This window comes from Pleuronectes platessa, chromosome 23 (assembly GCF_947347685.1).
Source record: "Pleuronectes platessa chromosome 23, fPlePla1.1, whole genome shotgun sequence".
In the NCBI taxonomy this organism is placed as follows: Eukaryota; Metazoa; Chordata; class Actinopteri; order Pleuronectiformes; family Pleuronectidae; genus Pleuronectes; species Pleuronectes platessa.
In genome coordinates, this window is record NC_070648.1 from 16,696,806 (window position 1) to 16,709,301 (window position 12,496).

Consider the following 12,496-nt stretch of genomic DNA (forward strand, 5'->3'; position numbering starts at 1 on the left):
GGCCTCCAAGGAGAGACCAAGCACCAGCACCGGCCATGCCCGGAGACCCACACTTAAGCCCCCGTCCTTAGTGTTGTCAACCATGGGCCTGGGTTAAAGAGCCTCGTGCTCTTGGTTCTCCATTCCACACTTAGTCAGATTTCGTTGACCCGGGCCTCCAAGGTGAGACAAAGCACCATTACCGGCCGTGCCCTGAGACCCACACTTAAGCCCCCGTCCTGAGTGTTATCACCCATGGGCCTTGGTTAAAGAGCCTCGCGCCCTTGGTTCTCCATTCCACACTGAGTCCGATTTCGCTGACCCGGGCCTCCCAGGAGAGACCAAGCACCAGCACCGGCCGTGCCCGGGGACCCACACTTAAGCCCCCGTCCTGAGTGTAATCACCAATTGGCCTGGGTTAAAGAGGCTCGCGCTCTTGGTTCTCCATTCCATACTTAGTCACTTTTCGCTGACCCGGGCCTCCATGGAGAGACCCAGCACCAGCACCGGCCGTGCCTCTGGGACCCACACTAAGGACCCCGTCCTGAGTGCTGAAAATGCCTAGAAAAGTCTCACTCTTTGTGTTAGGGAAAGATACAATAGTTGGGACATTTCTAGGCACTTTACATTATAGCAAAAATGCCGAGAAATGTCCCACACTTATTCATGGGGAAAAATAAAAAACATGGGAGAAAAAACCTCCAAATATGGCTGAGCCCAGGGACCCACTCTAAAGCCCACACCCTGAGTGCTGAAAATGCCTAGAAATGTTCCATTCTTTGTGTTAGGGAAAAATACAATACATGGGACATTTGTAGGCACTTTACATTATAGCAAAAATGCCTAGAAATGTCCCAACCAATCAGAATGAGCCGGACGCTTCTAGGCTCTTATCATTGAGGCAAAATGCCTGGAAATGTCCCACACCTTTGGTGTGAGGGTAATACAATACATGGGACACTTGTAGGCACTTTACATTACAGCAAAATGCCTAGAAATGTCCCATAATAGGGGTTACGGGAGTGCAATATTTGGGTCTCTCTCTGAATAATTCAAAAGGAAACATTCCTATGATCCTCTTTAAAGGAAACACTCCTATGCTTATCAACAAAGGATCCTTGGTTCCCGTTCTTACCCATGTTGCCTATGGTTATCTCCAAAGGAATCAAAGGAAACATATGTATATCAGTTTCCTGTGTTTAGATCTCTTTCTTAGTCACATTTCACTGAACCGGGCTTTCACGGAGAGACCAAGCACCAGCACCGGCCGTGCCCGGGGACCCAAACTTAAGTCCCCCTCCTGAGTGTTATCACCCATGGGCCTGGGTTAAAGAGCCTCGCGCTCTTGGTTCTCCATTTCACACTTAGTCAGATTTCGCTGACCCGGGCCTCCAAGGAGAGACCAAGCACCAGCACCGGCCGTGCCCTGAGACCCACACTTAAGCCCCCGTCCTGAGTGTTATCACCCATGGGCCTGGGTTAAAGAGCCTCGCGCTCTTGGTTCTCCATTCCAAACTTAGTCAGATTTCGCTGACCCGGGCCTCCAAGGAGAGACCCAGCACCAGCACCGGCCGTGCCCGGGGACCCATACTTAGGCCCCCGTCCTGAGTGCTGAAAATGCCTAGAAATGTCTCACTCTTTGTGTTAGGGAAAGATACAATACTTGGGACACTTCTAGGCACTTTACATTTTTGCAAAAATGCCTACAAATGTCCCACACTTTTTCATGGGGAAAAATACAAAACATGGGAGAAAAAACCTCCAAATATGGCTGAGCCCAGGGACCCACTCTAAAGCCCACACCCTGAGTGCTGAAAATGCCTAAAAATGTTCCATTCTTTGTGTTAAGGAAAAATACAATACATGGGACATTTGTAGGCACTTTACATTATAGCAAAAATGCCTAGAAATGTCCCAACCAATCAGAATGAGCCGGACACTTCTAGGCACTTATCATTGAGGCAAAATGCCTGGAAATGTCCAACACCTTTGGTGTTAGGGTAATACAATACATGGGACACTTGTAGGCACTTTACATTACAGCAAAATGCCTAGAAATGTCCCACACTAGGGGTTACGGAAGTGCAATATTTGGGTCTCTCTATGAGTAATTCAAAAGGAAACATTCCTATGATCCTCTTTAAAGGAAACACTCCTATGCTTATCTCCAAAGGATCCTTGGTTCCCGTTCTTACCCATATTTCCTATGGTTATCTCCAAAGGAATCAAAGGAAACATATGTATATCAGTTTCCTGTGTTTAGATCTCTTTCTCAGTCACATTTCACTGAACCGGGCCTTCACGGAGAGACCAAGCACCAGCACCGGCCGTGCCCGGGGACCCATACTTAAGTCCCCCTCCTGAGTGTTATCACCCATGGGCCTGGGTTAAAGAGCCTCGCGCTCTTGGTTCTCCATTCCACACTTAGTCAGATTTCGCTGACCCGGGCCTCCAAGGAGAGACCAAGCACCAGCACCGGCCGTGCCCTGAGACCCACACTTAAGCCCCCGTCCTGAGTGTTATCACCCATGGGCCTGGGTTAAAGAGCCTCGCGCTCTTGGTTCTCCATTCCACACTTAGTCCGATTTCGCTGACCCAGGCCTCCATGGAGAGACCCAGCACCAGCACCGGCCGTGACCGGAGACCCACACTTAAGCCCCCGTCCTGAGTGTTATCACCCATGGGCCTGGGTTAAAGAGCCTCGCGCCCTTGGTTCTCCATTCCACACTTAGTCAGATTTCGCTGACCCGGGCCTCCAAGGAGAGACCAAGCACCAGCACCGGCCGTGCCCTGAGACCCACACTTAAGCCCCCGTCCTGAGTGTTATCACCCATGGGCCTTGGTTAAAGAGCCTCGCGCCCTTTGTTCTCCATTCCAAACTTAGTCAGATTTCCCTGACCCGGGCCTCAAAGGAGAGACCAAGCACCAGCACCGGCCATGCCCGGAGACCCACACTTAAGCCCCCGTCCTGAGTGTTGTCAACCATGGGCCTGGGTTAAAGAGCCTCGTGCTCTTGGTTCTCCATTCCACACTTAGTCAGATTTCGCTGACCCGGGCCTCCAAGGAGAGACCCAGCACCAGCACCGGCCGTGCCCGGGGACCCATACTTAGGCCCCCGTCCTGAGTGCTGAAAATGCCTAGAAAATGCTCACTCTTTGTGTTAGGGAAAGATACAATACTTGGGACACTTCTAGGCACTTTACATTTTTGCAAAAATGCCTACAAATGTCCCACACTTTTTCATGGGGAAAAATACAAAACATGGGAGAAAAAACCTCCAAATATGGCTGAGCCCAGGGACCCACTCTAAAGCCCACACCCTGAGTGCTGAAAATGCCTAAAAATGTTCCATTCTTTGTGTTAGGGAAAAATACAATACATGGGACATTTGTAGGCACTTTACATTATAGCAAAAATGCCTAGAAATGTCCCAACCAATCAGAATGAGCCGGACACTTCTAGGCACTTATCATTGAGGCAAAATGCCTGGAAATGTCCAACACCTTTGGTGTTAGGGTAATACAATACATGGGACACTTGTAGGCACTTTACATTACAGCAAAATGCCTAGAAATGTCCCACACTAGGGGTTACGGAAGTGCAATATTTGGGTCTCTCTATGAGTAATTCAAAAGGAAACATTCCTATGATCCTCTTTAAAGGAAACACTCCTATGCTTATCTCCAAAGGATCCTTGGTTCCCGTTCTTACCCATATTTCCTATGGTTATCTCCAAAGGAATCAAAGGAAACATATGTATATCAGTTTCCTGTGTTTAGATCTCTTTCTTAGTCACATTTCACTGAACCGGGCCTTCACGGAGAGACCAAGCACCAGCACCGGCCATGCCCGGAGACCCACACTTAAGCCCCCGTCCTGAGTGTTGTCAACCATGGGCCTGGGTTAAAGAGCCTCGCGCCCTTGGTTCTCCATTCCACACTTAGTCCGATTTCGCTGTCCCAGGCCTCCATGGAGAGACCCAGCACCAGCACCGGCCGTGCCCGGAGACCCAAACTTAAGCCCCCGTCCTGAATGTTATCACCCATGGGCCTGGGTTAAAGAGCCTCGCGCCCTTGGTTCTCCATTCAACACGTAGTCAGATTTCGCTGACCCGGGCCTCCATGGAGAGACCCAGCACCAGCACCGGCCGTGCCCGGGGACCCACACTTAGGCCCCTGTCCTGAGTGCTGAAAATGCCTAGAAATGTCTCACTCTTTGTGTTAGGGAAAGATACAATACTTGGGACACTTCTAGGCACTTTACATTACAGCAAAAATGCCTAGAAATGTCCCAACCAATCAGAATGAGCCGGACGCTTCTAGGCACTTATCATTGAGGCAAAATGCCTGGAAATGTCCCACACTTTTTTATGTTAGGGTAATACAATACATGGGACACTTGTAGGCACTTTACATTACAGCAAAATGCCTAGAAATGTCCCATACTAGGGGTTATGGAAGTGCAAAATTTGGATCTCTCTCTGAGTAATTCAAAAGGAAACATTCCTATGATCCTCTTTAAAGGAAACACTCCTATGCTTATCTCCAAAGGATCCTTTGTTCCCGTTCTTACCCATGTTTCCTATGGTTATCTCCAAAGGAATCAAAGGAAACATATGTATATCAGTTTCCTGTGTTTAGATCTCTTTCTTAGTCACATTTCACTGATCCGGGCCACCAAGGCGAGACCAAGCACCAGCACCGGCCGTGCCCGGGGACCCACACTTAAGTCCCCCTCCTGAGTGTTATCACCCATGGGCCTGGGTTAAAGAGCCTCGCGCTCTTGGTTCTCCATTTCACACTTAGTCAGATTTCGCTGACCCGGGCCTCCAAGGAGAGACCAAGCACCAGCACCGGCCGTGCCCTGAGACCCACACTTAAGCCCCCGTCCTGAGTGTTATCACCCATGGGCCTGGGTTAAAGAGCCTCGCGCTCTTGGTTCTCCATTCCAAACTTAGTCAGATTTCGCTGACCCGGGCCTCCAAGGAGAGACCCAGCACCTGCACCGGCCGTGCCCGGGGACCCATACTTAGGCCCCCGTCCTGAGTGCTGAAAATGCCTAGAAATGTCTCACTCTTTGTGTTAGGGAAAGATACAATACTTGGGACACTTCTAGGCACTTTACATTTTTGCAAAAATGCCTACAAATGTCCCACACTTTTTCATGGGGAAAAATACAAAACATGGGAGAAAAAACCTCCAAATATGGCTGAGCCCAGGGACCCACTCTAAAGCCCACACCCTGAGTGCTGAAAATGCCTAAAAATGTTCCATTCTTTGTGTTATGGAAAAATACAATACATGGGACATTTGTAGGCACTTTACATTATAGCAAAAATGCCTAGAAATGTCCCAACCAATCAGAATGAGCCGGACACTTCTAGGCACTTATCATTGAGGCAAAATGCCTGGAAATGTCCAACACCTTTGGTGTTAGGGTAATACAATACATGGGACACTTGTAGGCACTTTACATTACAGCAAAATGCCTAGAAATGTCCCACACTAGGGGTTACGGAAGTGCAATATTTGGGTCTCTCTATGAGTAATTCAAAAGGAAACATTCCTATGATCCTCTTTAAAGGAAACACTCCTATGCTTATCTCCAAAGGATCCTTGGTTCCCGTTCTTACCCATATCTCCTATGGTTATCTCCAAAGGAATCAAAGGAAACATATGTATATCAGTTTCCTGTGTTTAGATCTCTTTCTTAGTCACATTTCACTGAACCGGGCCTTCACGGAGAGACCAAGCACCAGCACCGGCCGTGCCCGGGGACCCATACTTAAGTCCCCCTCCTGAGTGTTATCACCCATGGGCCTGGGTTAAAGAGCCTCGCGCTCTTGGTTCTCCATTCCACACTTAGTCCGATTTCGCTGACCCAGGCCTCCATGGAGAGACCCAGCACCAGCACCGGCCGTGACCGGAGACCCACACTTAAGCCCCCGTCCTGAGTGTTATCACCCATGGGCCTTGGTTAAAGAGCCTCGCGCCCTTTGTTCTCCATTCCACACTTAGTCAGATTTCCCTGACCCGGGCCTCAAAGGAGAGACCAAGCACCAGCACCGGCCATGCCCTGAGACCCACACTTAAGCCCCCGTCCTGAGTGTTGTCAACCATGGGCCTGGGTTAAAGAGCCTCGTGCTCTTGGTTCTCCATTCAACACTTAGTCAGATTTCGCTGACCCGGGCCTCCATGGAGAGACCCAGCACCAGCACCGGCCGTGCCCGGGGACCCACACTTAGGCCCCCGTCCTGAGTGCTGAAAATGCCTAGAAATGTCTCACTCTTTGTGTTAGGGAAAGATACAATACTTGGGACACTTCTAGGCACTTTACATTACAGCAAAAATGCCTAGAAATGTCCCACACGTTTTCATGGGGAAAAATACAAAACATGGGAGAAAAAACCTCCAAATATGGCTGAGCCCGGGGACCCACTCTAAAGCCCTCACCCTGAGTGCTGAAAATGCCTAGAAATGTTCCACTCTTTGTGTCAGGGAAAAATACAATACATGGGACATTTGTAGGCGCTTTACATTATAGCAAAGATGCCTAGAAATGTCCCAACCAATCAGAATGAGCCGGACGCTTCTAGGCACTTATCATTGAGGCAAAATGCCTGGAAATGTCCCACACTTTTTTATGTTAGGGTAATACAATACATGGGACACTTGTAGGCACTTTACATTACAGCAAAATGCCTAGAAATGTCCCATACTAGGGGTTATGGAAGTGGAAAATTTGGATCTCTCTCTGAGTAATTCAAAAGGAAACATTCCTATGATCCTCTTTAAAGGAAACACTCCTATGCTTATCTCCAAAGGATCCTTGGTTCCCGTTCTTACCCATATTTCCTATGGTTATCTCCAAAGGAATGAAAGGAAACATATGTATATCAGTTTCCTGTGTTTAGATGTCTTTCTTAGTCACATTTCACTGAACCGGGCCTCCACGGAGAGACCAAGCACCAGCACCAGCCGTGCCCGGGGACCCACACTTAAGTCCCCCTCCTGAGTGTTATCACCCATGGGCCTGGGTTAAAGAACCTCGCGCTCTTGGTTCTCCATTCAACACTTAGTCGGATTTCGCTGACCCGGGCCTCCAAGGAGAGACCAAGCACCAGCACCGGCCATGCCCGGAGACCCACACTTAAGCCCCCGTCCTTAGTGTTGTCAACCATGGGCCTGGGTTAAAGAGCCTCGTGCTCTTGGTTCTCCATTCCACACTTAGTCAGATTTCGTTGACCCGGGCCTCCAAGGTGAGACAAAGCACCATTACCGGCCGTGCCCTGAGACCCACACTTAAGCCCCCGTCCTGAGTGTTATCACCCATGGGCCTTGGTTAAAGAGCCTCGCGCCCTTGGTTCTCCATTCCACACTGAGTCCGATTTCGCTGACCCGGGCCTCCCAGGAGAGACCAAGCACCAGCACCGGCCGTGCCCGGGGACCCACACTTAAGCCCCCGTCCTGAGTGTAATCACCAATTGGCCTGGGTTAAAGAGGCTCGCGCTCTTGGTTCTCCATTCCATACTTAGTCACTTTTCGCTGACCCAGGCCTCCATGGAGAGACCCAGCACCAGCACCGGCCGTGCCTCTGGGACCCACACTAAGGACCCCGTCCTGAGTGCTGAAAATGCCTAGAAAAGTCTCACTCTTTGTGTTAGGGAAAGATACAATAGTTGGGACATTTCTAGGCACTTTACATTATAGCAAAAATGCCGAGAAATGTCCCACACTTATTCATGGGGAAAAATAAAAAACATGGGAGAAAAAACCTCCAAATATGGCTGAGCCCAGGGACCCACTCTAAAGCCCACACCCTGAGTGCTGAAAATGCCTAGAAATGTTCCATTCTTTGTGTTAGGGAAAAATACAATACATGGGACATTTGTAGGCACTTTACATTATAGCAAAAATGCCTAGAAATGTCCCAACCAATCAGAATGAGCCGGACGCTTCTAGGCTCTTATCATTGAGGCAAAATGCCTGGAAATGTCCCACACCTTTGGTGTGAGGGTAATACAATACATGGGACACTTGTAGGCACTTTACATTACAGCAAAATGCCTAGAAATGTCCCATAATAGGGGTTACGGGAGTGCAATATTTGGGTCTCTCTCTGAATAATTCAAAAGGAAACATTCCTATGATCCTCTTTAAAGGAAACACTCCTATGCTTATCTCCAAAGGATCCTTGGTTCCCGTTCTTACCCATGTTGCCTATGGTTATCTCCAAAGGAATCAAAGGAAACATATGTATATCAGTTTCCTGTGTTTAGATCTCTTTCTTAGTCACATTTCACTGAACCGGGCTTTCACGGAGAGACCAAGCACCAGCACCGGCCGTGCCCGGGGACCCACACTTAAGTCCCCCTCCTGAGTGTTATCACCCATGGGCCTGGGTTAAAGAGCCTCGCGCTCTTGGTTCTCCATTTCACACTTAGTCAGATTTCGCTGACCCGGGCCTCCAAGGAGAGACCAAGCACCAGCACCGGCCGTGCCCTGAGACCCACACTTAAGCCCCCGTCCTGAGTGTTATCACCCATGGGCCTGGGTTAAAGAGCCTCGCGCTCTTGGTTCTCCATTCCAAACTTAGTCAGATTTCGCTGACCCGGGCCTCCAAGGAGAGACCCAGCACCAGCACCGGCCGTGCCCGGGGACCCATACTTAGGCCCCCGTCCTGAGTGCTGAAAATGCCTAGAAATGTCTCACTCTTTGTGTTAGGGAAAGATACAATACTTGGGACACGTCTAGGCACTTTACATTTTTGCAAAAATGCCTACAAATGTCCCACACTTTTTCATGGGGAAAAATACAAAACATGGGAGAAAAAACCTCCAAATATGGCTGAGCCCAGGGACCCACTCTAAAGCCCACACCCTGAGTGCTGAAAATGCCTAAAAATGTTCCATTCTTTGTGTTAAGGAAAAATACAATACATGGGACATTTGTAGGCACTTTACATTGTAGCAAAAATGCCTAGAAATGTCCCAACCAATCAGAATGAGCCGGACACTTCTAGGCACTTATCATTGAGGCAAAATGCCTGGAAATGTCCAACACCTTTGGTGTTAGGGTAATACAATACATGGGACACTTGTAGGCACTTTACATTACAGCAAAATGCCTAGAAATGTCCCACACTAGGGGTTACGGAAGTGCAATATTTGGGTCTCTCTATGAGTAATTCAAAAGGAAACATTCCTATGATCCTCTTTAAAGGAAACACTCCTATGCTTATCTCCAAAGGATCCTTGGTTCCCGTTCTTACCCATATTTCCTATGGTTATCTCCAAAGGAATCAAAGGAAACATATGTATATCAGTTTCCTGTGTTTAGATCTCTTTCTCAGTCACATTTCACTGAACCGGGCCTTCACGGAGAGACCAAGCACCAGCACCGGCCGTGCCCGGGGACCCATACTTAAGTCCCCCTCCTGAGTGTTATCACCCATGGGCCTGGGTTAAAGAGCCTCGCGCTCTTGGTTCTCCATTCCACACTTAGTCAGATTTCGCTGACCCGGGCCTCCAAGGAGAGACCAAGCACCAGCACCGGCCGTGCCCTGAGACCCATACTTAAGCCCCCGTCCTGAGTGTTATCACCCATGGGCCTGGGTTAAAGAGCCTCGCGCTCTTGGTTCTCCATTCCACACTTAGTCCGATTTCGCTGACCCAGGCCTCCATGGAGAGACCCAGCACCAGCACCGGCCGTGACCGGAGACCCACACTTAAGCCCCCGTCCTGAGTGTTATCACCCATGGGCCTGGGTTAAAGAGCCTCGCGCCCTTGGTTCTCCATTCCACACTTAGTCAGATTTCGCTGACCCGGGCCTCCAAGGAGAGACCAAGCACCAGCACCGGCCGTGCCCTGAGACCCACACTTAAGCCCCCGTCCTGAGTGTTATCACCCATGGGCCTTGGTTAAAGAGCCTCGCGCCCTTTGTTCTCCATTCCAAACTTAGTCAGATTTCCCTGACCCGGGCCTCAAAGGAGAGACCAAGCACCAGCACCGGCCATGCCCGGAGACCCACACTTAAGCCCCCGTCCTGAGTGTTGTCAACCATGGGCCTGGGTTAAAGAGCCTCGTGCTCTTGGTTCTCCATTCCACACTTAGTCAGATTTCGTTGACCCGGGCCTCCAAGGAGAGACAAAGCACCAGCTCCGGCCGTGCCCTGAGACCCACACTTAAGCCCCCATCCTGAGTGTTATCACCCATGGGCCTGGGTTAAAGAGCCTCGCGCCCTTGGTTCTCCATTCCATACTTAGTCACTTTTCGCTGACCCGGGCATACATGGAGAGACCCAGCACCAGCACCGGCCGTGCCCGGGGACCCCCACTTAGGCCCCCGTCCTGAGTGTTATCACCCATGGGCCTGGGTTAAAGAGCCTCGCGCCCTTGGTTCTCCATTCCACACTTAGTCCGATTTCGCTGTCCCAGGCCTCCATGGAGAGACCCAGCACCAGCACCGGCCGTGCCCTGAGACCCACACTTAAGCCCCCGTCCTGAGTGTTATCACCCATGGGCCTGGGTTAAAGAGCCTCACGCTCTTGGTTCTCCATTCCAAACTTAGTCAGATTTCGCTGACCCGGGCCTCCAAGGAGAGACCCAGCACCTGCACCGGCCGTGCCCGGGGACCCATACTTAGGCCCCCGTCCTGAGTGCTGAAAATGCCTAGAAATGTCTCACTCTTTGTGTTAGGGAAAGATACAATACTTGGGACACTTCTAGGCACTTTACATTTTTGCAAAAATGCCTACAAATGTCCCACACTTTTTCATGGGGAAAAATACAAAACATGGGAGAAAAAACCTCCAAATATGGCTGAGCCCAGGGACCCACTCTAAAGCCCACACCCTGAGTGCTGAAAATGCCTAAAAATGTTCCATTATTTGTGTTATGGAAAAATACAATACATGGGACATTTGTAGGCACTTTACATTATAGCAAAAATGCCTAGAAATGTCCCAACCAATCAGAATGAGCCGGACACTTCTAGGCACTTATCATTGAGGCAAAATGCCTGGAAATGTCCAACACCTTTGGTGTTAGGGTAATACAATACATGGGACACTTGTAGGCACTTTACATTACAGCAAAATGCCTAGAAATGTCCCACACTAGGGGTTACGGAAGTGCAATATTTGGGTCTCTCTATGAGTAATTCAAAAGGAAACATTCCTATGATCCTCTTTAAAGGAAACACTCCTATGCTTATCTCCAAAGGATCCTTGGTTCCCGTTCTTACCCATATCTCCTATGGTTATCTCCAAAGGAATCAAAGGAAACATATGTATATCAGTTTCCTGTGTTTAGATCTCTTTCTTAGTCACATTTCACTGAACCGGGCCTTCACGGAGAGACCAAGCACCAGCACCGGCCGTGCCCGGGGACCCATACTTAAGTCCCCCTCCTGAGTGTTATCACCCATGGGCCTGGGTTAAAGAGCCTCGCGCTCTTGGTTCTCCATTCCACACTTAGTCCGATTTCGCTGACCCAGGCCTCCATGGAGAGACCCAGCACCAGCACCGGCCGTGACCGGAGACCCACACTTAAGCCCCCGTCCTGAGTGTTATCACCCATGGGCCTGGGTTAAAGAGCCTCGCGCCCTTGGTTCTCCATTCCACACTTAGTCAGATTTCGCTGACCCGGGCCTCCAAGGAGAGACCAAGCACCAGCACCGGCCGTGCCCTGAGACCCACACTTAAGCCCCCGTCCTGAGTGTTATCACCCATGGGCCTTGGTTAAAGAGCCTCGCGCCCTTTGTTCTCCATTCCACACTTAGTCAGATTTCCCTGACCCGGGCCTCAAAGGAGAGACCAAGCACCAGCACCGGCCATGCCCGGAGACCCACACTTAAGCCCCCGTCCTGAGTGTTGTCAACCATGGGCCTGGGTTAAAGAGCCTCGTGCTCTTGGTTCTCCATTCAACACTTAGTCAGATTTCGCTGACCCGGGCCACCATGGAGAGACCCAGCACCAGCACCGGCCGTGCCCGGGGACCCACACTTAGGCCCCCGTCCTGAGTGCTGAAAATGCCTAGAAATGTCTCACTCTTTGTGTTAGGGAAAGATACAATACTTGGGACACTTCTAGGCACTTTACATTACAGCAAAAATGCCTAGAAATGTCCCACACGTTTTCATGGGGAAAAATACAAAACATGGGAGAAAAAACCTCCAAATATGGCTGAGCCCGGGGACCCACTCTAAAGCCCTCACCCTGAGTGCTGAAAATGCCTAGAAATGTTCCACTCTTTGTGTCAGGGAAAAATACAATACATGGGACATTTGTAGGCGCTTTACATTATAGCAAAGATGCCTAGAAATGTCCCAACCAATCAGAATGAGCCGGACGCTTCTAGGCACTTATCATTGAGGCAAAATGCCTGGAAATGTCCCACACTTTTTTATGTTAGGGTAATACAATACATGGGACACTTGTAGGCACTTTACATTACAGCAAAATGCCTAGAAATGTCCCATACTAGGGGTTATGGAAGTGGAAAATTTGGATCTCTCTCT